Source organism: Engystomops pustulosus, chromosome 2 (genome assembly GCF_040894005.1).
Source record: "Engystomops pustulosus chromosome 2, aEngPut4.maternal, whole genome shotgun sequence".
In the NCBI taxonomy this organism is placed as follows: domain Eukaryota; kingdom Metazoa; phylum Chordata; class Amphibia; order Anura; family Leptodactylidae; genus Engystomops; species Engystomops pustulosus.
Genome location: NC_092412.1, coordinates 89680279 through 89704615, shown reverse-complemented (window position 1 = coordinate 89704615; position 24337 = coordinate 89680279). Strand labels below are relative to the sequence as shown.

The 24337-nt window shown below is 38.8% G+C and overlaps 1 protein-coding gene across 1 annotated transcript in view; it reads right to left on the bottom strand.

The window, feature by feature from the left end:
• The window catches only part of FGF14 (fibroblast growth factor 14), a 358169-nt gene that overhangs the window by 149564 nt on the left and 184268 nt on the right, over window positions 1-24337 (bottom strand). The gene's annotated exons all lie outside the window — the stretch shown is intronic.

Sequence of the window (24337 nt, the reverse complement as noted above, 5' to 3'; positions counted from 1 at the left end):
CCAGACACCTTTGTCTTACACAGTCACACGCAGGGGGAGAGAAGGGTTTTCATGCCGTGCCATAAATGTGAAAAATTACCCGTACCAATAGTTTCAGCCTAAGAGCTTCTCATCAATCTGTGTGCAATTTCACATGCCTGACTTCCCTCTCTACCTTGCCCTATTTGCATGTTCCACTGTGATAAATGTGTGAATAACGCAGAGCGGCTGCAGAAAAGAAGCCTAGATGGCTGGAGATGAAAAGCTTCTACTTAGATGCATACAAATTATAAACAACGGTGTGATAAAGAGTAGAGGTAGTGCTGGGAAGAAAAAAAACACCTACAGCGTGAATGTCTTGTGGCCTCGCATCTCACCCACGCAGCACAGAGGCTTGGAAATCTAAGACAACTACAACTCCAGAGACAAGCACAAACTTTTGTCTTTCACTTATCCAAATTCAAGGTCAAAATGGAAGCTCAAAGACAAGTATTTATGTCTTTACAACCCTTAGGCCACTAACAAGGGTATAATGGGGTGATGCATCTCATCTAAACCTTAGTCTATGAATATGTCTACGAAACTGTAAGACACTATGTCCTATTTGGCAACATGATTCCACTACATGGTCATATGAATGGAAGCTTGTGTAAATAGTATTTCTAATACAGGCGATCCCCTACTTAAGAACACAAGACTTACAGATGACCCCTAGTTAAAGACGGACCACTCTGCCCACTGTGACCTCTGCAGTCCCAGGCTGCAAAGATCAGCTGTAAGGTGTCTGTAATGAAGCATTATTGATAATCCTTGGTCCCATTACAGCAAAAAATTGTGAAAATTCAATTGTCACTGGGGCAAAAAAAAATTTGTTTGGATCTACAATTATAAAATATACAGTTTTGACTTACATACAAATTCAACTTAAGAACAAACCTATGGAACCTATTGTTTACGTAACTCGGGGACTGCCTGTATATGTGTCTACACAACAGCCACCAATAGAAAGCTACAGGTTACCCACATCAAGCACGAGTCCGTCTAAAACTCTGAATATTGATGATATTAATATCTAGAAATCAAGTATACTTATAGGATTTAACTATGCTTTTTTACTACATTATGCAAGTATGAACCACTAGATCATTGGTTGGTATTTCCATCTTAAAATATCACGAGCTTGGACCATAAGAGATTTATCAGTATTAATGCTACATTTAGCAGCAATGCACAGATAATAACATAAGATGATGAAGAAGCCCAGCAAGTGACTCATTATTCAACATTAGAAAACACTGAACAAATGGGCAGGCAATTTGACCATAGAAGTACCCTAAAATGGATTGGTTACTCACATAGTATATTCCCAAATTCAATTTTTGGGGTTTCTGTGTCCAAATATCATTTTTGGGGTTTCTGTGTCCAACGTGCACTGATAGGGTTGTACTGTTTTCAGCACCAGGGACAGCTCTTCTATAGATGGATATTTAAATAGCATTGCCATATGTAATATATATATATATATATATATATATATATATATATATATATATTATACACACACTATATTTTATCATGAATAATATGAAATGTTGTACTCCTACGGTATAACTGAATACATGATGTCAAATCCTATCACTGACAAATATATGGAAATAATCCCAAATACACATTTGAACCTAAAACACAATGGAGCTATAAGATCATAAACACTGTATGAATTGAAATTATTAGTATATAAAATAAAATTGCAGTCATACATGTGTAATAAAAACGTTTACAGTTCCAGAAAAACCTCTTGTATTTCAAAGAAAACTCAAGAGAGCCATCTGCTGTCTTAATATATAATAACAAAACATAAAAGCCACATGGAAGATTTCCTTAGGCAGATTGATTGCTATGGTGATGGTCTCATTGCCTAGGACTCCCCAGATGCTCACAGTTTGCCCTGACTGCTGGGATTTGTAGTTTTACAACAGCGGGAGAGCCACAGGTTACAGATACTGCTCTATGGAAATACATCTGTGGTTGATTTGTATGTGACCTGTATTTCTACACTGCAGCTTGTGTCTAAATCATTTCATTAGGAATTTTTTAAGTCAGCAATACAATACATCATATTATTATATTACTTTCACACTGTAGCTGTAATATTAACACTTATTAACAACATAGTGAACGCTACACAATTTTCAAGTGTGTTTACACAAATATTTCTAATTATTTATTCATTTTTTTCTTTGTATCTATTATTCATTATTTATTAGATATCCCTTTCACTAATGGTGTGACGGTCCAACATCTGCCACCAGGTTGGAGGATTGTAAACCAAGTAGGTGTGTGCCTTGTTTGGAAAGATTTGCTCTTCTTTTAGCTTCCTCAGCCCTTGTTTTTATGAAAAAAAACCTTGTGACCTTATGGGATTATTATATGTGTTCATTTTCAGATACATAGTTTACAAATTCTTTGTATAGGGCATATAACAAGAGGAACAAACTATTGACTGAGGTTGGAAAATTCTAATCTATGGCTGATGGACATGGAAGCATATCAAGAACTACAAGCATTACATTCAGAAGTATACAGCTTCAGCTCCTGTTGTGGCTGTTCAACATGAATATTATGAAAAATACTGCAGAAACAATAGTAGCATTGCCATTGAACCGTGTTCTCTTCCACTGTCATACTGTCCTCAGTAGTGATGAGAGGACCCAAACATTGACAAACATCACAAGTTCGGGCCCCCTAAGCTTAGAATGCAGTCAGGGTTTCGGTTTGCCTCACCTTCCTGCCATTTAACAGCAGTGACCAGTGGTGGAAGCAATGGTGGATGTACTCTTTAAATGCCCCTAACAAAGTCACTGGGGACATTTAAGTGTAGGTGGTGCATGTGTGTGGCCTAATGATGCTCCCTAGAAAAATGCACACCGGTGTTAATTAGCCAGGGTTGGGGTTCAGTCCCGGGATCCAACCCCCAACATCACTAGTTTCATCACTAGTTTTCAGTTTTCGGGCCTTCATGAACCTACAGATTCCAATGTGAAACAAAAATTTTCCATTAGTTCAAGCCCACTACTGGTGCACGACAACTTGTATCTTGCTTGTAGGTGGGGCTTAAGGCCCTCACCTACAAGTACATGGCAATACTGATGGGCAGCACAGTGGCTCAGTGGTCAGCACTACAGCCTTGCTTGAGTCCTATACAACTCAACATATACAAAGAGTTTGTATGTTCTCTCCGTGTTTGCGTGGGTTTCCTCTGGTTCATCTGGTTTCCTCCCACACTCATCACAAAACATACTGGTAGGTTGATTAGATTGTGAGCCCCATTGGGGAAAGGGACTAAATTGGTAAACTCTGTGCAGCGCTGCATAATCTGTGTACGCTATATAAATAAAAGAATTATTATTATTAATACTACCAAATATCTGATCTAATCATATTTTAGAATGTACACTCTAATCCTTATTATTTATATTATAAGAAAACCTGTACTACAGGAAGCATTGGGGCTATTTTATCAAAGGCAGAAGCTAGTATCTTTTGTTCCTCTTATCTTACATTTTCCCCCCCAATGTTTATAATATGAAGGACTGAGCCTTTTGGATTAGCACAAGTACATTTGCTAATTTATGCACTACTCCCACATGCTTACTTTCTGATCTCGCTTATATAATGCACTATGTGGGAGTTGGATACACAGACTGCGAACGAGAGAAACAGCTGTGTGATAACACTTGTCATGGTGATTTTTACAACTCGAGTATTGCTGCATTGCTAATTGCAAGTGTTCTCGAAAAGCTCTAATAACATTATCAGGCCTGATTTACCCTGCATTAATAATATAGGAACAAGTTAGATGCTGGGTGCTCTTGTTGTTTACTTATCCTTATTTCATTACTTTGCTAAGAAAATGCACTCAGTGACATATTATTATATTAGTTCAGCATAAACAACACATTTCTGAAACAGAAAGAGTGTGTGACAAAGCCATGAAGTGGCAATGGCAATGGGCACACATATAGATGGCAATGGGCAGCTCACGTGTGGCGCCGCACTGTTCCGTAGCTGGGAGAGAGATAGGACATGTCCTATCTTTCCCCGGAATACGGTGCCGTGCACCATATATCACTATGGAGAGGGGCAAGGTTAAGCAGCGCTCACCTACTCCCCCTCTCCCTTGCGCCGACGTGTGCGCGCCATGCTATGGTACGGCGGGCACATATTGTGTGAATGTTGCCTAGATAGATATACTACTTATTTTTTTCAGACAGGCCTAAGTTGTTTTTTCCATCCCTGTTGTTGTTCATGTTTCTCTGTAACTGTGCTAGGAGGGTTACTCCAAGCTGCTGGAAGGTGTCTCTTCTTAGGTAAAGTATACAAAAATGATTGCAGAAATTCGTAATCATTTGGTAAATATTAACAATAGATTATTAGTTATAGATATGACATACTTTTCAGTGAAATGATAAAGAAAATGTAATCTTATTAATTGCGATTTACAATATTTCTGGCTTTTGACATCCCCATTGATGAGCACCAGCAGGAACACAGAACATGGAGTCAGAAGTTCTCCATGCATTTTCCAAGCTGTGTTCTTGAAACTCAGGTACCATTGACTTAATTTGGAGCTCAGCTGCAGTTATATCAGACCTTCATTAGACATCAATATAAATAACGTATGGAAATTCATTTTTAGTGAATAAATAGTTTGATTTCTACTTTTTTCATTTTAATCTTGCTCCTCATTTTAATTTACAGTTCTATTTACTCTAGTTTCCAGTAAATCCACATAATATTGTTATTGTTGATAGTAACCTTACATATAGACATTTATCAACATTGGGGACATAAAACATTATACATTCAGGTTTCTTGATCTAGGAAGAAACAAGAAAGAAATAGCTCTGTGTTAAACATTTAAAATATAAAGTCCAAATGTGGATTATTTCTATAATACATCTTTATTTAGGAATAAGTGTAATCTGATAATCATGCACCATGATAGTAGAAGAGTTGATCCCCTAACCTACCTGCAAGAAAACACACACATACAGCTATCCTATCCTAGTATTCTGCTTATGGACTTGTACATCTACTTACCCGTCCAGAGGAGTTCAACGAAAGTGCATTGTCTTGACGATCATGCACTGTGCCGTGATTCACTAAGATCATGCGTCCAATATCCTGCATGTGTCGCTTCCCCGCTCAGCTCCGACAGAGTTCACCTTCTTCTTCTTGGTGCATGTAAGTGCTTGATCTTGTGACACTATTTGAAAGTTAAATCCCGCACTCAGTCTGAATCCGGCCCGTCCCCCGATTTCTGTTGCATAATAGCCAGCGCAGCCGCATCACAATCGGATCAAGTGCAACACAATCCCTTGTGAAATACCTGTCACAGCTGCCAGGGCCGGCTCCAGGTTTCAGTGGGCCCCTGGGCGAAAGAGCCTCAGTGGGCCCCCAAGCAGTGAAATGTGGTGGCATTAAAAACACTGAATCTTAAGATACAAATATTGATATACAACACCCCCCATCCCCCACGGCTCCATTAATTAAGTATATACAGCAACCAGGCTCCATTAATTACGTATATACAGCCCTATGTCCATTAATTACGTATATACAGCACCCTGGTCCATTAATTACGTATATACAGCCCCCCAAGGGTCCATTAGTATACAGCACCCCAGGCTTCATTAATTAAGTATATAAAGCCCTCCAGGCTCCATTAATTAATATACACCCCCCAAGCTCCATTAATTAATATACACCCCCCAAGCTCCATTAATTAATATACACCCCCCAGGCTCCATTAATTAATTAATATATAACCCCCGGGATCCATTAATTAACATACACCCCGGGCTCCATTAATCAATGAGTATATATACCCCCCAGGTTCCATTCATTAATATATACCCCCCAGGCTCCATTTATTAATATATACCCCACAGGCTCCATTAATTTATTAATATATAACCCCCCAGGGTCCATTAATTAATATATACCCCCTTGAGGCTTCATTAATTAATATATACCCCCAGGGTCCATAAATTAATGTATACCACCCCCACAGGGTCCATTAATTAATATATACCCCCTTGAGGCTTCATTAATTAATATATACCCCCCAGGGTCCATTAATTAATATATAACCCCCCCCCAAGGGTCCATTAATTAATATATACCTCCTTGAGGCTTCATTAATTAATATATACCCCCAGGGTCCATTAATTAATATATACCCCCCCCCCCAGGGTCCATTAATTAATATGTACCCCCTTGAGGCTTCATTAATTAATGTATACCCCCAGGGTCCATTAATTAATATATACCCCCCTTCCCAGCCTCCATTAATTAATTAAATACACATTATTAGTGGCCAGAAAAAAAAATAAACGCTAACTTACCTCAAGGGCTGCATGCGATTTCTTCTTCATCTCTTCTGGGGCTCGCCGCTCTTCTGTTACATCTTCAGCACAGCGTCTACTGTGCAGCAGCAGGGACGCTGGCGGCGTGAAGTCATCACGTCCAGCGTCCTGCACAGCAATAGGCGCCGTGCAGCAGAAATACATCGGCGACGCCGATGCATCTATGTTCTGTTACTGTCCGCTTGCGGTGCCGCCCCCTGTCAGCCGCGCCGGCAGTGTGAATGAAGCACTTCTCACGCTTCTCTCAATTACATCGGCAACAAGCATCCCGAAAACGTCCAACGAAAGTGCAGCCGCAGACCCTTCGTAAATAAGCCCCACAACAGTCTTTTATAAAAGAGGCAACTGGGCAATTTGATTACCAAACTGCAACCCAGGCCTATCATTGAATATTTCATGTTCTTAAGAAATGTTTCTTACAATACAATTATCCTGAAGTCACGAGTATGCCCTGAAGTATATCTACGATTTGCCTTGTATAGTTGATTTGAGAATATTCTGGTCATTCACTGCTGTCATGTATTGACCTGATATTTAGTGAAAGATGAAGCTTTACATAAAAACATTAAGCATAGATCCTAAAATCCATGCTAAAATAAAACAGGTGTATATCGGAAACAGAAGCGTTCTCTTAAAATACAACTATACAGCGTCGTTAGCTTTTCACACAGATTGTCTCTTTTTTGATGCAGCAACATAAGAAGGAACAATCCAGGGCCATATGCTACATGGCAATATCACAACATGAGAAACAGGAAAGAAACCACATTAACATATTCCAGCACAGGAACATACATAAAACCATTTTAATCCCTTAAGGACATAGCCAGTTTATAGTTCAAGGCTCAGCCCATTTTCAAATCTGCACCCCTCAAACTATCAGAAACCGCTTTTAGGAAGATTTTTAACCCCTTGAGATTTTTATAGTATTTAAATCAAAAATAGAGTTGAAATTAAGAATGGTAAATTTTTGTCAGTAATATGTTCATTTAGCCCTAAAATATACATGTTTACATAAGATAAAAAGATAAAACTGATCTTAAAATTTGTTATGCAAATTCTCCCAAGTACAGAGAGGCCCCACTTGTGGATGTTACTTGTTGTAGGGGTTTACAGTGAGGCACAGAAGAGAAGGAGGGCCATGCATTAGCTAGTTTTGCCTTGTAGAATTTAGTTGATTCATGGTGCACTTTTTTGAGCTATAAAATATTTGTTTTTCTATTAATGTTGCCATGCAAAGGCTTATTATTTGCAGGATGCATTTTTCAGTGGTACTATTTTGGGGTACCAATAACTTAAAATTTATTAACTTTTGTGGGGGGGGGGTTGTAAAAAAAACATCACCACTGTAATTGATTTATGACTTTTTCTTTTATGTTCACCATATACCCTAAGTAATATGTTACATTTTTTCAACGGGTCAGTCTGAATACCGTGATACCAAATTTCTATATTTTCGCTTTTTCTATTTTCTATAGTTTTACTAATTTTGTACAATAAAACCTCATGTGGGGAAAAAGCTATATTTTTTTCACTTTTTTGGCATTTCATATGGTACAAAATAGGTAAAAAAATGGTGGGTTTTTGAAACATTTTTTAATGTGCTCATCATGGAGGTATTATAATGATTTTGTTTATTGTATTGGTCATTGTATGGGGGGGTTGTATGTTTATTTTCACTTCTTTTATTGTATATGTAAGTATAATGTGTAACAGGGCTTTGTTTTTTTTTAATTAATTTATTAGTTTATTTTGATTGAAAACCTTTTTCACTGTTTTTACTTTCTTACTTGCCCCAGTATGGAACATGAACAAGCAATTGTTCAATTGCTTGTTTATTGTAATGCCCTGCAATACTGGGTTTGACACTTCTCATCAGCGCTGATCAGGTGTTAATAAATAAAGTCAGAGCTGAAAATACAGTCTCATCTGTAGTATATTGGCCATCCTGATGCACTGCAGATGCAGCTCTCATTTACAGTACTTCTAATAACACTATTGATGGAGCCATGTTATTCTGGCTTACGAATGTTAGGTTTCCCTGTGTCCAAAGATATACAATTTATCATTAAACTATAAATATAATTATCACATCCCGTGAACATTGTAACAGACAAAAAATACCAAATGTCCACTTTTTTGCTATTTTTTCTCCTGTAAAAATTTGAATAAAAAGAGATTAAAAGGTCACACTTGCTTGTACACCAAAGTATGAAAAAGTTATGGATGACAGAAAATGTCATTAAGACATAAGCAGAAAATATAAATTTGGGATCTCCGTGAACATATTGATCCAAAAAATAAAGGGGACGTTTTAATTGGTTCGTACAGTGAAAACCAGAAAAACTAATCATTTTAAAAAGGGTCGCAATTGCGTTTTCCCCTGCTTCCTATCGGCAAAGAATAATGATACCTGATGAAGGATCTGCCAAAAAGTGTTGTTTTTAAACAATAAACAGATCAGTCTGTAAGCACGACATGACTGAGCATCTTTCATGTAAAGGGCTGGTGTTTCTCCCTCTATCTACATTGGGTTCTTCCCAAAGAATAACACATAGGGGGTCATTTACTAAGGGCGGTTTCCCGACGTGTTACCCGAATATTTCCGATTTGCGCCGCTTTCCCCTGAATTGCCCCGGGATTTTGGCGCACACGATCGGATTGTGACGCATCGGCGCTGGCATGCATGTGACGGAAATCGGGGGCATGGTCGAACGAAAACCCGACGGATTCGGAAAAACCGCCACATTTTTTAAAAAAAATTTGTCGCAGAGCTTGCACTTACCTTCACTCAGCCCGGCTCGGTGAACTCCAGCGTGTTCCGATGCTTTTCAGCGCAGCAGCGCCACCTGGTGGACGGCGGAGGAACTACCTTAATGAATCCCGGCCGGACCCGAATCCAGCGCAAAGAACGTGCCACTGGATCACGAATGGACCGGGTAAGTAAATCTGCCCCATAGTGCCCATATGAAGACAATTCATGCACCAGAAAAGAAGCTCTCATATAGCTTTGTAAACAGAAAAAACAAAAAGATATGAGAAAGGAGAGTGAAAAACAGAAATGCCAACAGAAAAAACCTGTTACATTGGACATGATCTATGAATTACACTTACAAAGACTCTGAGTATGAATTATAAGAATATATAAAGAAGTCTGAGCCGAGGGCTTATTGACCAGCTCATTAAGCATAAGGAAAATCCACATCCAGTAGCATGATACAAAGTAGATGACATATCTCGACTTCATAAAAAACACAAGAAAGCCTCCAGCTGCTTTATAATTAACAGAATATAGAAGGCAGAAAAAGAGTAAATAAACTATTTCATGAACCACCAGAAGCTATTGTGAGTAAGAACATCTATAAGTTTAAAACTAACCAAAAAGTTAAGATGAAATATAATTTGTTAGAAAAAGAGAAGAAGGGGAAGGTGGAGGGGAAGAAAGAGAAAAATATCCTACCAATTGCAAGATTATTCATGATGTTAAATGGATAAACAATGTATTGACTAGAGCTGTTGCTCACTTTGTCTGGTTGTGCTGACACACAACTCCGTAAATCGCTTGGTATTATCAGAAAAATGTTGCAGCCTTGGCCTTTCCAGTGTGAGTTATTGCAGCAAAAAATGAATCCAAAATGCAGGGTACCACCTCTAGTTATAAATAATAGTACTGCACGTCACTCCACTTGGGGTCAGTAGGGTGTTCAAGTAGGGCAACCAGTCCATAAATAGGTAAAAATAAAAACCTGGCACTTTTGCATGAAAGTGTGTACGTTTATTATTAAGTGAAAAGCAATCCAAAAGTAAAGGCATGTAACGTTTTGGTCCTAACCAAGACCTTCATCAGACACGGATTGCAAGGGAAGCGGAATGTAGAGAAAGTGGAGCTGACCGCTTGTTGGAAATTAGGTATAGGAACGGTGGAAAACTTCCACCAGGGAGAAGAGCTGAGCTGAGCTTCAGTGCAGAAATTTGTGTCGCATGAAGACTAGTGCCGCCGCGGCACAAAATGGTTGTGTGCAACACAATTGTGGTACAGCTCTTCTTTTAGTTTGCACCTAAAAGAAGTCCGACAGAACACTGGCGCACGGCCCTTAGTAAATGTGCCCCATTATATCCGGGAGGAGGCTAATCAGAGAGCTCGGCTAAAATAGTAGATTCGGTTTCATATAATTCATATAATTAAATTTGAAGAGTTGGCTGTAATATTTCCATGTAACGTGCGCCAAGTCTGGCAGAGCTATTGTGATACTGGCTTACTGGCTTTACAATTACCTGGAAGAACACAATCATTGCTGCCCACATAAAAACTAGCGGGGAGTTAAACAAGGACATAAAATACCTTACAAATTATGTGTTTCTATACTATGGTTATATCAGATGCAATCTAGAAGAAAGGTCATGATCTTATCTTGTGATCTGTCCCTGGTCATATTTTCCAGTCATAGGACAAGGTTCATGTTGGAAAAGAGGATGAATCGTCACTCGCACCATAAGTGCACATAACCTGCCACATTCATCTAAAAGCAATTTCCATGTCCCGGGAGGGGTACAGGTGCACCGCTCCTCCAATATGCAAGTAGAGAAAAGTGACATGAAAAATATTTAAAGTGCAATAGATGAATTCTCAGATTATTCTTAGTCTCCATTCCTCTCTATATAATTATTGTCAGAACCATTCAGATATTTTGTGGACTGCCTGCTAGTCTATATCAGGCACAGACCTTGGCACTGCAATCACTGTGGTCCAATCTGAGCAAATGTGTAAGGGCTTCTGACAGGAGAAATATAAATATTACTGAGCATCGGGGAAAGCCGGCAGATTGCCACATCTCCTGACACCATCCTAATGACTATACTACAGAACAAATGTATTTCTCGGCAGCAGTGACAGCACTTTGCTATGCGCTGTACCTATCAGAAAAAGGGATACCTTTGAGACACACACAGCAAGATTTCTGACACATCTGGCTCATGGAGATAAGCCCTTACACATGCTATATTAACAAGCACTCATTTCAATTCCAACCAGCAGTCACGTTTAATCCACCCTCAGGTCCATCTGCAATATGCCCAATGTGAACTCCGATAGTGGACACATAGCCAGTGAAATGGAGGATGCTAGGAGTACTGTGCAGGGGAATTGTATTATATACCTTATAAAGATTAGCTGTAAGTAGGATTTATTATACGGCATTTTCTTTATTTTACACATTACCATGGTTACTGTATATATTTCACAGGATAAACTATTCTGTCTATGCCAAGTGAGTTAACCTCTTCATGACTCCGCTTTATAAATCCTGCTATCTACTCTATACCAAAACAACACCTCATACAGCAGGCTCCCAAATTGATTTAGGAAATTGCTCCCTTTATCTCTGGAACCATATGTTTTATAGCTCTCCAAGTGCTAATGAGAATAAGATGATCCCCCGATAATATGCAGAAACAGAATCTCATGAGATGAACATTATCTGTATGTGCAGTGGGATAGATTTATCAAAAGTGTCTAAAAGTAAGGCCCCTTCCACACAATTGTATATGGCGGCTGTATGCTATCTGTACGAACAGCAGCTAACATAGGGCCGGCATAGAAAGGCATTGTGCACGGCACAGTATATAAGCACACACGTGTGTCACCCAACCATGCCGTCACCAGAAAAAAAATATAGAGAATGCTGTATGTAGGGCCTGGCAGCACGTCTTGCTATGGAGCGGGGAGGAATAAGGAGGCTCAACCCTCTACCTCTCCAGCCGAATATATGCTATGTCCTGGCCCAGGCGTGGCAAACGGTCATGTGAAAGCAGCCTAAGACAGTACCATATTTATCACTGTGTCTGATGCTAGATGATAAATCTGCTGCAGCATAAAGATGTCTAGTTGTACTGTCCACCAATTACTTGTCTTAGCTCACATCAGAAACATGTGACTAATTTCCAGATTGTTAAAACTAACATTGGCAAATATACTTTTTATGTGAAATCACATCCCTTTGCTGTCCTAACCATTAAAGTGTCTAAATACTGTCTACAATCATTGATTCCTAAGCTTGCCAGGTGTTTATTCACCCTATATGGACTCTGCCACGTGCAGCATCCCATAATGACCCTTTGCACTGGTATCTGTCGGATGTTTTCTCGCCCCAAACAGACAGCATTCATAATGCTAAGTTGTTGAGAAGTTAGTCTTAAAGCATAGATCAGCCTATGCAAATTTACCTTAACAAGCCACAGGGATGGGGAGCAGCTTTACATAGTCATGAAGTCAGTTCTAAATTTGGCTGGTGTTATGGGATGTCTATTATACTAACTATAGGATAGTAAACAAAAAGTCAAATACATCACATGGGGTGTGATGTAATAAAATGATTGCATGACTTTTAATTACACTTTTCATCTTTGACTGGGTCTATGTACAGAAATATGAGATATAATTTTCATCAAAGGTGAATGGCATTAATAAGATTGATAAATAAGGACAGATTTATCAGGGCTTGTATGCCATTTTCTTAGTATTTAAGCCCTGAAATAATCACAATTCCTGGTGAACTGCTAGAAATTGTGATTATTTTCCCCTTACATCACCTTCATGCCAAGTGGGCGTCACTGGTAAGAGAACAATTCTATGCCAGGCAGGCTGGAGACTCCTAAAGTATCTAATGCGGTGGAGAGATGGGACTTTCACCCCATATGATAAATGCCCCCCATTGTAGATAAACACGGGCATAACTAGGAAAGACAGGGCCCCATAGCAGACTTCAGAATGCCCCCCCTTCCCACTTTAAAATATGCAGATTACATTCATATATATACATATATTTATGTACATAAACATACAGTTCTTCACTCATACACACATTTATACACTTTCAACATATAGAGCATATATACATCACATATACACCTATATATAGTGCCATATACAGATGTATAGCATATATACACACAGCATAGATATGTTATATGCATAATATACTGTACAAGGTGCAGTAAAATATGTATATAATGGTACACATACTCTATTCTTTACTGTTAGGTTGGATGACACCCCCCCCCCCCCCGACACTGTGGACCCCATAGCAACAAATAAACAGTCTTTTTATTATTTCCATCCGCCATATCCCTTAAAATGCTATGTTATCATAAAGTTAAAAAAAATTGGTTATAGAAACTTCTCCTCCACAATCTATAATCATGTTGTACATAATGTAATAACAGAAATATATTTACTAACATACACATTTACCCTATTATTGGCAGCAGTACATACACATCCTAATTTTACCTCCCCCCATACCTGTAAATTCCATTGCAACATCTATTACAGGGAGAATATGTTTTCAGTCACTGTTATTATGTTGTGTCACTGCAGCATCTCTTAGGTAGAAGGTTGTAGAGAAAACAGGAGCATAAAGAATCACTCCGGCCTTTTCCTCTGGTCTCCCATTTATAAGTCTGTTCCCCAAGATACAGCCCCATGAGCACCGCTCTGTAGTATATTGGAGATTTGCATACACAGCAATAACCTTTAAAAACTCTGTGCATAATTCATTATTTGTCAGTTGTTTCAGTCCTAGCAATGCCGCTGTAACATACAGACATCAATCATTTATGGCTATCTGCCTCCAGACTGCGACCTCAGACAGCCTATTACTAAATATAGGTAGCTGGTACCAGGGGCATTTATCTGTGTGTGCTCTGGGGCTACTTTTACTGTCCCTTCACCGAATCCTATTATGCATTCCTCATCTATCTTTCATTCTGTCTATCACTCTTAATCTATCATCCATCTGTCAGCTCTCTAAGTGTAAAGTTAGTGTTTGTTATTTGACCTTGTCCACAGGATTAAATTGCTTGGGGTCATAGACAAACATTACAGGGGCACCATGCCAGCCTTTTATTACACTTACATCTAAGGGCAGGAAAACTGAACTAACTACAAAAACATTAAAAAAATCAGAAGTTAAAAGATAGGGTGAATATAATACAACACTAAAATGGTAATTAAAGTTTCTCAATGTTCTTTACGGACAGTGATTGACAGTCTAAATATTCTTGGATCCTTACTGTAGATACCCGACTGCTCTACACTCACCTTAACCGACAAGGGTCCAGGAAGTAAATTGGTCTTGTGTAAGAGTGGAATATTAAAGGCAGGTCTACTGGCCCCCAAGAAAATAATTCATAATAATAATTCCTTTATTTATATAGTGCATACAGATTACACAGAGCTTGTCAAATCAGTCCCTGTCCCCATTGGGGCTCACAATCTAATCAACCTACCAGTATGTTTTGTAATGAGTGTCGGATACAGCTCCACAAGGAAATACAGAAACGTGTAGAGCACTTTATAAGAATTCCAGTTTGGGGGGATTTATAAAAGCTTGTTTCCAGCATACAAGGCTTAAAATAGTTGTATTTCCTGGTGCATGGGATTGTAGGGGGGTGACGGAAGTCTTACATGGCTGCAAAATCGGCTGGCATGGTGTTCCTGCCCGCAACATAACTGACGCATACATTTTTATGTTAATACAAATGGACTTGCACAAAAAAGTGAGAGAACTTACAATATGCCATTTTGACGGTGGAAGACGGAGGAGTCAACCATTAGACTGCCTTTAAGATTTCCAGCCAACTAACTAAACGTTTTATTTTGGATCAAATCTGTGCTGCCATAAATGGAACATTTAGAATACTGTTGCTGACCATAGCTCAAATGGGTATTCCCCTTTCACCAAATAATTGATATTGTTGAATAATGATAAAGTTAGACAAATTTCCAATACAGGCGTCCCCTACTCAAGAACACCCGACTTACAGACGACCCCTAGTTACAAACAGACCTCTGGATGTTGGTAATTTACTGTACTTTAGCCCTAGGCTACAATAAACAGCTATAACTGTTATTAAAGGTGTCTGCAATTAAGCTTTAGTGTTAATCCTGGTTCTTATGACAATCCAACATTTTTAAAATCCAATTGTCACAAAGACCAAAAAAAATTGTCTAGAGTTACAATTGTAAAGAATACAGTTCCGACTTACATACAAATTCAACTTAAAGACAAAACCTACAGAACATTCTGTATCAATTCCTCAACGATTTTTCTAGATCTCTGCTTGCTGTCATTCTATAGGAAGCTTCTATTTTTACTTCCAATAGACAGAAATCCGACCATGGTCACACAGGTGCACAGCTCATTATAACACACAGCTCTGATTAATCTCTGTGATATAATGAGCCGTGCACCTGTGTGATCATGGTCAGATTTCTGTCCACTGGAAATAAACAATGAAGCATCCTATAGAATGACAGCAAGCAGAGATCTAGAAAACTGTGAGGAATTGATACGGAAAGTAAATTGGAAAATTGCCTAACTTTTCATCATGCAAACAATAAAACTAATTAGCCAAAGTAGGAATACCTCTTTAATGTAGGCCTGATGTAGAGGTTTGTTCAACCTCAAAATATGTAGCTGTACTTTGAAAATAAAGACATTGGGACTGTATCTTGATCGAATGATCACTTTCCTGTGAAGGAATGGCGACTGCAATAAAGACTTCCTTTCTCCCATGGGATGTTTTGTTTGAATGGACAATATCAAATTTATTCCAACAGAGCATAGCTATAGGGCAATTGAAATTGAGGAGCATCTCACCCAAGGAAAGGGGTGGGGGCTGTGATACGGATTTTGCAATGGGATCAAAAATTTCTATTTATGCGCCTGGAGCCTAATGAGGTTGTTTTCTGCTAGAATTCAGGATCCATTATTATGTCAGGACCACAACAGATTCACAAGCTACAGTTATCAAGGAAAAGTCAACAGAAATAAGTAAGGAATAAACTTTTCTGAAATTAGATATATATTTAACAAATAAATATTTCCTGTAATGTGAACACATTTCATGATCCACATTAAAAATGACTACCTGTTCCAGATTTCAGGGAGTGTTACATAGAAGTGCATGCTGATAATGATGACCCCTTCTTCTTCTATAAAGGACCTAAGCATATATATGTAGACTGTATAAATAATAATCATAATATCTGTGAATAATTACATAAAAATGGCCCTTGTGTCAAGTGATTCTCCAGTTGCCCTCAAATGGAGGTTGTCTTCTGCTGTACCCAGGAGTACCTTTTAAATGTGCCATATTCTAGGCCCACTTAGAGGACCTCTGGCACTGTGGTTGAATGGTCCATTCCTGTATATTCAGAAATAGAAGAAGGTTAGCACATCCACATGCTCTTTTTTCTCCCTCTCTCTCTTGCCCTACACAGTATATTTATAAACAGTATACTGTCAATGAATATACAGCAAGATGTGGACACTTATGCGGAAGATGTTTCAATGTTGTTCAATATTGTAAACATTACATTAAAGGACAATCTGCAGAATTATAATGGGACAGAATGTATTAGCAGAGCACTTCAGACCTGCAGGTAGATTAGTCTACATTAACCAGCTATAAGTGAGAATCTGGAGCCAGCGCTAATGGTTCTACCAATCACAGTTATCATACATGGGGGGCACTAAACATCTTCCTATACATTGTGCTGTAATAAGTTTCAGAATAAAACCTAGTCACTAAGATAAATCATAAAGCAAACATAAAAATATAAAGGACATTAGCCCACCTATCAAAATGTTTTAGTCTTACTGATGAAGTAAAACACTTAGCATAGACCTGCAAATATATCTGAGATGTTCTAGAACTATGTTCCCATAATAACTAAGCCTGCCTATTTCTTGTATGATATATTTATCATCATCATTATTAATATTCTTATTATTCTTGGAGTATTAATATCCAGACAATATCCAGTACTGAACATTCAGTCTATTTCTGCATAAACTGAATAAACTGTGCTGCTGCAGTTATCATGTGTGCCAGTAGTGGGCAATGTTCTTCCACTTTTGAAATCTTCTACTATCAAAATGTCTAGGAAAAAAGCATTTTCCACTTAGTTAAGTGCAATTCAGTTTTCCTAACAAAAATTTCAATCTTTATTCCCTATTGCCGTTTTGTTTAGGTTTACATAGACATAGTATTATCCTTATGAGTTGTATTCTGTTGTTTTCGCGTATAAACCCTTTGCCTTTCATAAGGGAAGGGTAAGGTTAATAAATATTAAGTAACATTTATATAAAAATAAGTTTATTTACCATCATGCATCCAGTACATACTGTACACTGTTATATTAAACACATATATTAAAATTGTAGAATTTTTTTGTGGATGCCCCATTCATTAACATCTATTACATTTGTGCATACACTGGTAATAATAACCTTGCTCATATCAGAGCGGCTAAAAATGGAATGTCATCTTTTGGAAAGATGTTTGCATTTCAATATACTCGTCTACTATGCCTAAGTTCATTTCCCAAAATAGCTCTTACCTAGATGCCTGGATTATGCTGTTATTTTCTTGTCCCTTCACTTTTCCTCTTATGTAATGTGTTTATGAACATATTGATTTCCTCTGCAAGTTTAGATAAAATTGAATTTACTTTGTGCAGTGGTTGACTACAGGGAATTAGAATGAGACAAAATGTAATTTTATTTTAATTGATTAGTTCCATATCTCAATACCTTAAAGTCATTGCTGATATATTGTCCTCACTTCTGCTGATCCTAATTGGTTTAGGCCTCTCAGCAAGCCAGCTTTAGATAAGAGCCTGCAGTAAGAAGCCAGGCCATGCGTAAGGTGCGGCTCTCACCAGAAGTTGTCAGCTTCACTGGGGTGCCTTGGTCCTGAGGACATTGGGGCTCATTTACTTACAAAGTCACTCAAGTTCACTGAAAGTGCTTGTCCGTATATAATTCTGCGTGCAGCCATTCACTAAGATCATGCGTCTGAAATCATGAATCTGTCGCTTCCCCACACTGGTCTAAAAGATTTCACCATCTTTTTTGTGGTGCACCTTTAACATAGGGCATGCCACACAATTTGAAAGTTAAATACGGCGCTTGGTCCAAATCAGTCAGACTGTCCGGCGACACGCTCCCTAATTTGTGTCGCATGGAAGCCAGAGCAGCTGTGCCACAAAAGGGTCATGTGCGACACAATCTCAGCACAGACACTTCTGAAATACCTATGCAAGCCATTTTAGCCTTGTAGAATGTGCACAGTCCGATAAAAATATGCAGCACGACCCTTAGTAAATCTGCCCCATTACAGTATGTCTAGTGTAGTTTACCTTGGATTCCATTAATATCTAGTTGCATCCCTGCTTATTATTTGAAAAATGTGCTGGTTGTGCATATGGATACTTAGGGAAATAATAGGACGATACCCGGTTTCCATAATGGGGAACACATCCAAAAGCTGAAGGTGTTTCAACAAACTGGTCCAAAACCACCACACTGCATGAGGCTCCAAAAACCAATGTCCCTGTTAAAATGCAACCAAATCACACAACTCCAAGGAATCATTGTCACCCTCTGCAGCTATAAAGAATGACCATGTTAAATGGTTAAAAAGCAATCCCAAAACTCAAAATCCAGCTGCAGCTCCCTGGGTATGTGCACAAAGTTATTCTTAACCCAGAGTTTCAAAGCAAAAGACACTTTTTCCAAACTAAACCTCCCCATAGCCAAAATGCAGCAAGCTAATTTCCTTTTGAAACAATTGCAATCAAGCAACTCAAAAAATAAAATAACTAAAAAGCACCATCCATTACAGCAAGGTAAAAATAGAGCTATTTTACCTCCAGGAGGCGCATCTTCTTGTCAATTTGCATAAGGATGTTACATGTCTCAAAATACAAGCAAGAAATAACAGAACTAGTGAAAACCTGGCCGAACCAATACTGATCATCACTAAGCAGAACCCATCTACATAATGGAGATTGTCTCTGTAAAGCTGAAAAGCAGTTCCTCTATTCAATGCTGATCCTCAAAATAGTCAACTGATCATCCTGATCCTCCGGACTTGTATGCAGTCCAAAATCTAAAAACTATTCAGATAAATCAGGATGAGCCTAAACCCAGCTTATTTCCACCTATTGAGTGCCCATTGGTTTGTCATATAGACTTATATAATAAGCAAATAATACAGGGTCCATAGAGCATCATTTAGCAATGCACTTATGTCATGTGATACACTACACATCAAGGAAATATTTTTCTGGATTTTGTTTAGGCACAACTCCGAGTGAAGAAAACTAAACAAGAGGCAATGTTGGAGGGACATACTGTACCAGCTAAACCTCCTTCCTCAACTTATCACTTACTACCTTAGGGTGTTCTCCAAAAGATGTTATATTCCAAGGATAGAACATAGGTTAAAGCAGTCAGATACTCTTCTTAAAGCCTACCCAAAGCAGAAACACAACCTTCTATCCAAGTGCTTACATACAAAGGGAGGCATGTCCTCTACATTTAGAGGTGTATTCCTCTTTTTCAACAGTCTTTTATGATTGACTCGTTCCCTGCTTATAGATTTTAAGCAAGCTATATTAAATTGGACGCCTGGGCATCTGCACCACCCTTTGCCATGTCAACTTTTTGTCAATTCACTTTTATTTATGGGAAAGTAAAAGTATAAAACAGCACACTAGGCTGACAATACAATATATATAGTAGCACCTGCTTTGGATTGTGTTCTAGTTTACCATATGTGATTATGCACATCTATTTCCTATAAAAATGAACACAACAGGATAGTTTTGGTAGGCAAAAGGCAAAAGTCATATTTCAAATTTTAATTAAAATAATAGATTTATAGAGTCAAATGTAGACGATAGTTTCTAATTTGCTCATATTTCAGGCTGCTTTTGCCTGCATGACAGGTCTGAGAATTGACGGTATTGTTTTCTATCACATTGCATCATGCTTTGGCGCCAGAAACTGTCTGTAGACATAAATCAGTCCTACAACTTCTTTATAAGAAGCATTTAGATATTCACCGGCACTCTATGTGATACAAAATGTAATTCAGGAAAATTATTTGTAAATATTCTTGGCATGAGAAATGTAAATTGCTTTTGCATCACAGATTAAGTAACGAGTAAGATGTAAAAAATCTAAAGTGGTTGTCACAATTAAAAAACCTTTTTCCTTTAGCAGAGAATAGTAGCGAGTCATAAGCATACAATATATTATAGATATTTTGACCCTTAGAGAGATATTCAGTGAATTATTAATAAAATAAAGAACACATTCCCCTGCTTGACAACCTACTGTACCAGCTTGTAAGGCTCCCAAACACTGGCCTAGGTGGTCAATAATCTCCAGATAGATGAGACTGCTGATCATTCACATATGGGCCATGTTTAAAGAGAACCTGTCACCAGGAATATGATTTTTAGCTGGTGACAGTTTCCAATAGCCTTTGCTATGCTGAATATGCCTTTGTCAGCATTCTGAATTATTTCTGTAGTTTATATAAGTTAAATTACATTATCTGGCTCCCTGCCAGCAACATGTGGTGAGACCGAGAGGGAGCAGCATGTGTGTGTGTCTGTGTCAATCTCCTCTTCTCCACGCTCATGCAGCTCCCTCACCCCTCCCCACCCGAAGTGAGGGAGGAGAATGATGTGGAGTAGAGAAAGAATGCATGAGGAGACACAGGCACACACAAGCTGAAGCTGCCCCTCCTGGTGACTCAACGCATGCTGCTGGCAAAGAGCCAGGTAATGTGAATTAAACTATATAAAGCAGTGAAATGATTCAGAATACTTTCAAAGGCATTTTTCAAATCAGCATAGCATAAACTGTACGGTACGGTACGTTTCACCAGCTAAACATGACATCTCTGGTGATAGGTTCACTTTAACACTGTATCCTATATCCCATTGGCTGCAAATTTGACATTAAACCTGTAATGGTGTCAAAGTTACTTATATGGGCAGTGATCTAGTTGCTACTGTTGAGCACCTTTCACTTATTATATATGCCATGTTAGTGTGTGCTATATTACACTATTAACCTGACTGTTGCACTTATCATTATCACCCTGCCTCAACGCACATCAAGAAATTACACCTATTCCACCTCATTGTTACAACTTGTATATAACCATTGCATCTAAAGTTGATATGGAATTAGACATGCATACAATAACCTATTTGATAAAACCATTTAAATTTGCAATAATAAGTCTTGAATGTAAAAGTCTTATGGAAATCTGGCAGTGATTCTGATCATTAATGTTGCCATTGCCAGTGTAATAACTAATCAGAAGGTCACACTTGTCGGCTGCTAACTTTGGATGGCAGAGTATTGAATCATCTAAGTCATTTGTATGTATACGTTAAACTGTAAAAACATAATCAGCGACAGAAGGAAGCCCGTATGTTGACTCATCTTAACATATTACTTGAAGGATAAAATGATCTCTCAAGATGTTCTAAATACTGAATTCTATCAGCTTTATATGACGCTATCTGACGCTTATTCTGATAGATCATCTCACTTGTTTGTTTCTTCTGTAGAGCTTGGCATCACAAGTACCCCACGCCACATATGCTCAGGCCCATGTCATATGGCTGATGTCTACAGGTTTAGCCAACTAGTGATAGAGTATGGGGCACATGTATCCATGTCTCATAGTCCAACATTATCAGCCACCTCTCATGTGCTGTTTCAAGAAATATCATAATTATTCAATATAAGTGATCAATATAAATATTCAATGCGCTAGTGTCTTCCAATACCTAATGTTCTGCAAAGAACATAGTGCGCATGATCCCAAAAATTGCTAAACCTAGATACCATATATGCTCGAGTATAAGCCGACCGAATATAAATCGAGGTCCCTAATTGTGCCACAAAAAGCTGGGAAAACCAATTGACTGGAGTAAAAGCCTAGGGTGGGAAATGCAAGTATATAGCTAGTATAATGGTAGTATATAGCTAGTCAGTCCCCTTCCCCCCTAATATATAGCCATCCAGACCCTGCCTCAGTAAATAGCCAGTCCCCTGCCCCAGTAGTTATCAAACCCCCTGCTCCAGCAGTTAGCCAGTCCCCTGCCCCAGCAGTTAGCCAGCTCCTTGCCCCAGCAGTTGGCAAGCCCCCTTCCCCATTAGGTAGCCAGCTCTCTGCTTCAACAGTTAGCCAGCCCCCTGCCCCAGCAGTTAGCCAGCTCCCTGCCCCAGCAGTTAATTATCCCTCTGCCCCAGCAGTTAGCCAGCTCCCTGCCCCAGTAGTTAATCATCCCCTTGCCCCAGTAGTTAATCATCCCCTTGCCCCAGTAGTTAATCATCCCCTTGCCCCAGCAGTTAACCATCCCCCTGCCTTAGCAGTTAGCCAGCCGCCTGCCCCTGTAGTTAGCCAGCCGCCTGCCCCTGTAGTTAGCCATCAGCCTGCCACTATAGTCACCAGCCCCAGTTTGCCCAATTTCTAGTCAAAACTCAAAAGTCAAAACTCACCTTTTTGACGCCCCCCGCAGGTCTTCTCTTCTTCAATCCGTTATAGGCAGGTCAGTGTGACAGCAGCCGCTGCTGACATCAAAGTGTGCGCCGGCTGGCACAAACAATATGACAGTGGCAGCTGACGTCATAGTCTGTAAGGCCGGCGTGCCCGGACCTGCCACTCCCGGGGTGGGTGTCGGAAAGGTGAGTTTTGACTTTATTTTATTTCTTGACTCGAGTAGAAGCTGAGTTTCAGTATCCAGCACGTTTTTAGTGCTGAAAAACTCGTCTTATACTTGAGTATATACAGTAAATATTATTTATACTAAAATGTAAACTACTGTAGGCTGGTCTATAAATGTAAAATTTGTAACTACTTTCATCTCCAATTCCTGCCGTGTACTTCCCCTATGTAGTCAGCAGCTACTGGGAGCATTCAAATATGTATATTTTCTGAAGGGGTAGTGGGCCTCGTTCAGAAGTCTGCTGTGGGGCCCTGCCTCTCCTAGTTATGCCCCTGTCTCCTGGGAGCATATACTTTATACAGTAGTCATTGAATTAGGGGAAAGATTGTGGTATTATGTGCATCAGAATAAAGCCAATTAAGTTGTCTGATGCATGTGTCACGGCTAAAGACCTATTGCTGGGGTAAATCCCATAATCATTGCACTGCATGTCCAGATACCCCTAGAAACCTACACCTCTTGCTTTTAAATGTAAAGCAGTACCCTTTCAATCCCAATACAGGGCCTTTCCAAATCTGAGAATATACTTCTCCATTTGTATGAAGAATAATTCAGACTCAATTAAAGTGACTCCTCACCTATGGTATGGTATCTGGTATTGTTTTATATTAGCCTATACATTACACCTCTAGAATATATACTATTGTTGTTTATTATTATTGTATGTTGGTACATTATAATGCCTTTAGCTTCCTTATTTAGCTTTATATTGTACTGTTTTCTATGCCCTTCCATTGTAAACATTATGCAGCTTTGCATGACCAAAAGAGAAGTTTAATTCCCTTTAAAGAGAACAATATAAATAGTGGTGGATTGCCTTTTCTATTATTTACGTTATCATTCACTGACAATAGACAGGAAACTGTGGCACGTTTATTGATTCACATTTGTCAATTGCTGAAAGTGCTAAAAGGAAACCCCGATCGATAGATTAAAATTTTGTGTTGTGCACATTTCAGCAATTGTGTTACTTTGCCCCTTTCTAAAAATACAATCATTTTGAATAACTGGTTTACTGTGAAAACTGTATCAAGAGTGTTAGAGGGTGCAACATTATACAATCTCTTATTCTACCAGATTTAGTCAAGTGGCTGTTTCTGGATGATACATGTGGTATAGATTAAGACCACCTACTCGTACCTACTTTGAATCATCTATTCATCTAGCTTGGTTTACACCAGAGGCATTCTAGATTTTGGTCCCCTACGGCTTTGCTCTCTTTTACTAAGGCTATACCCCTTTTGTAATAATAGTATAAAAAGTGCCCAAACCTTTGTAAACGCTTGGTAAATGAGGCACAATGGGTCTCATTTACTAAGGG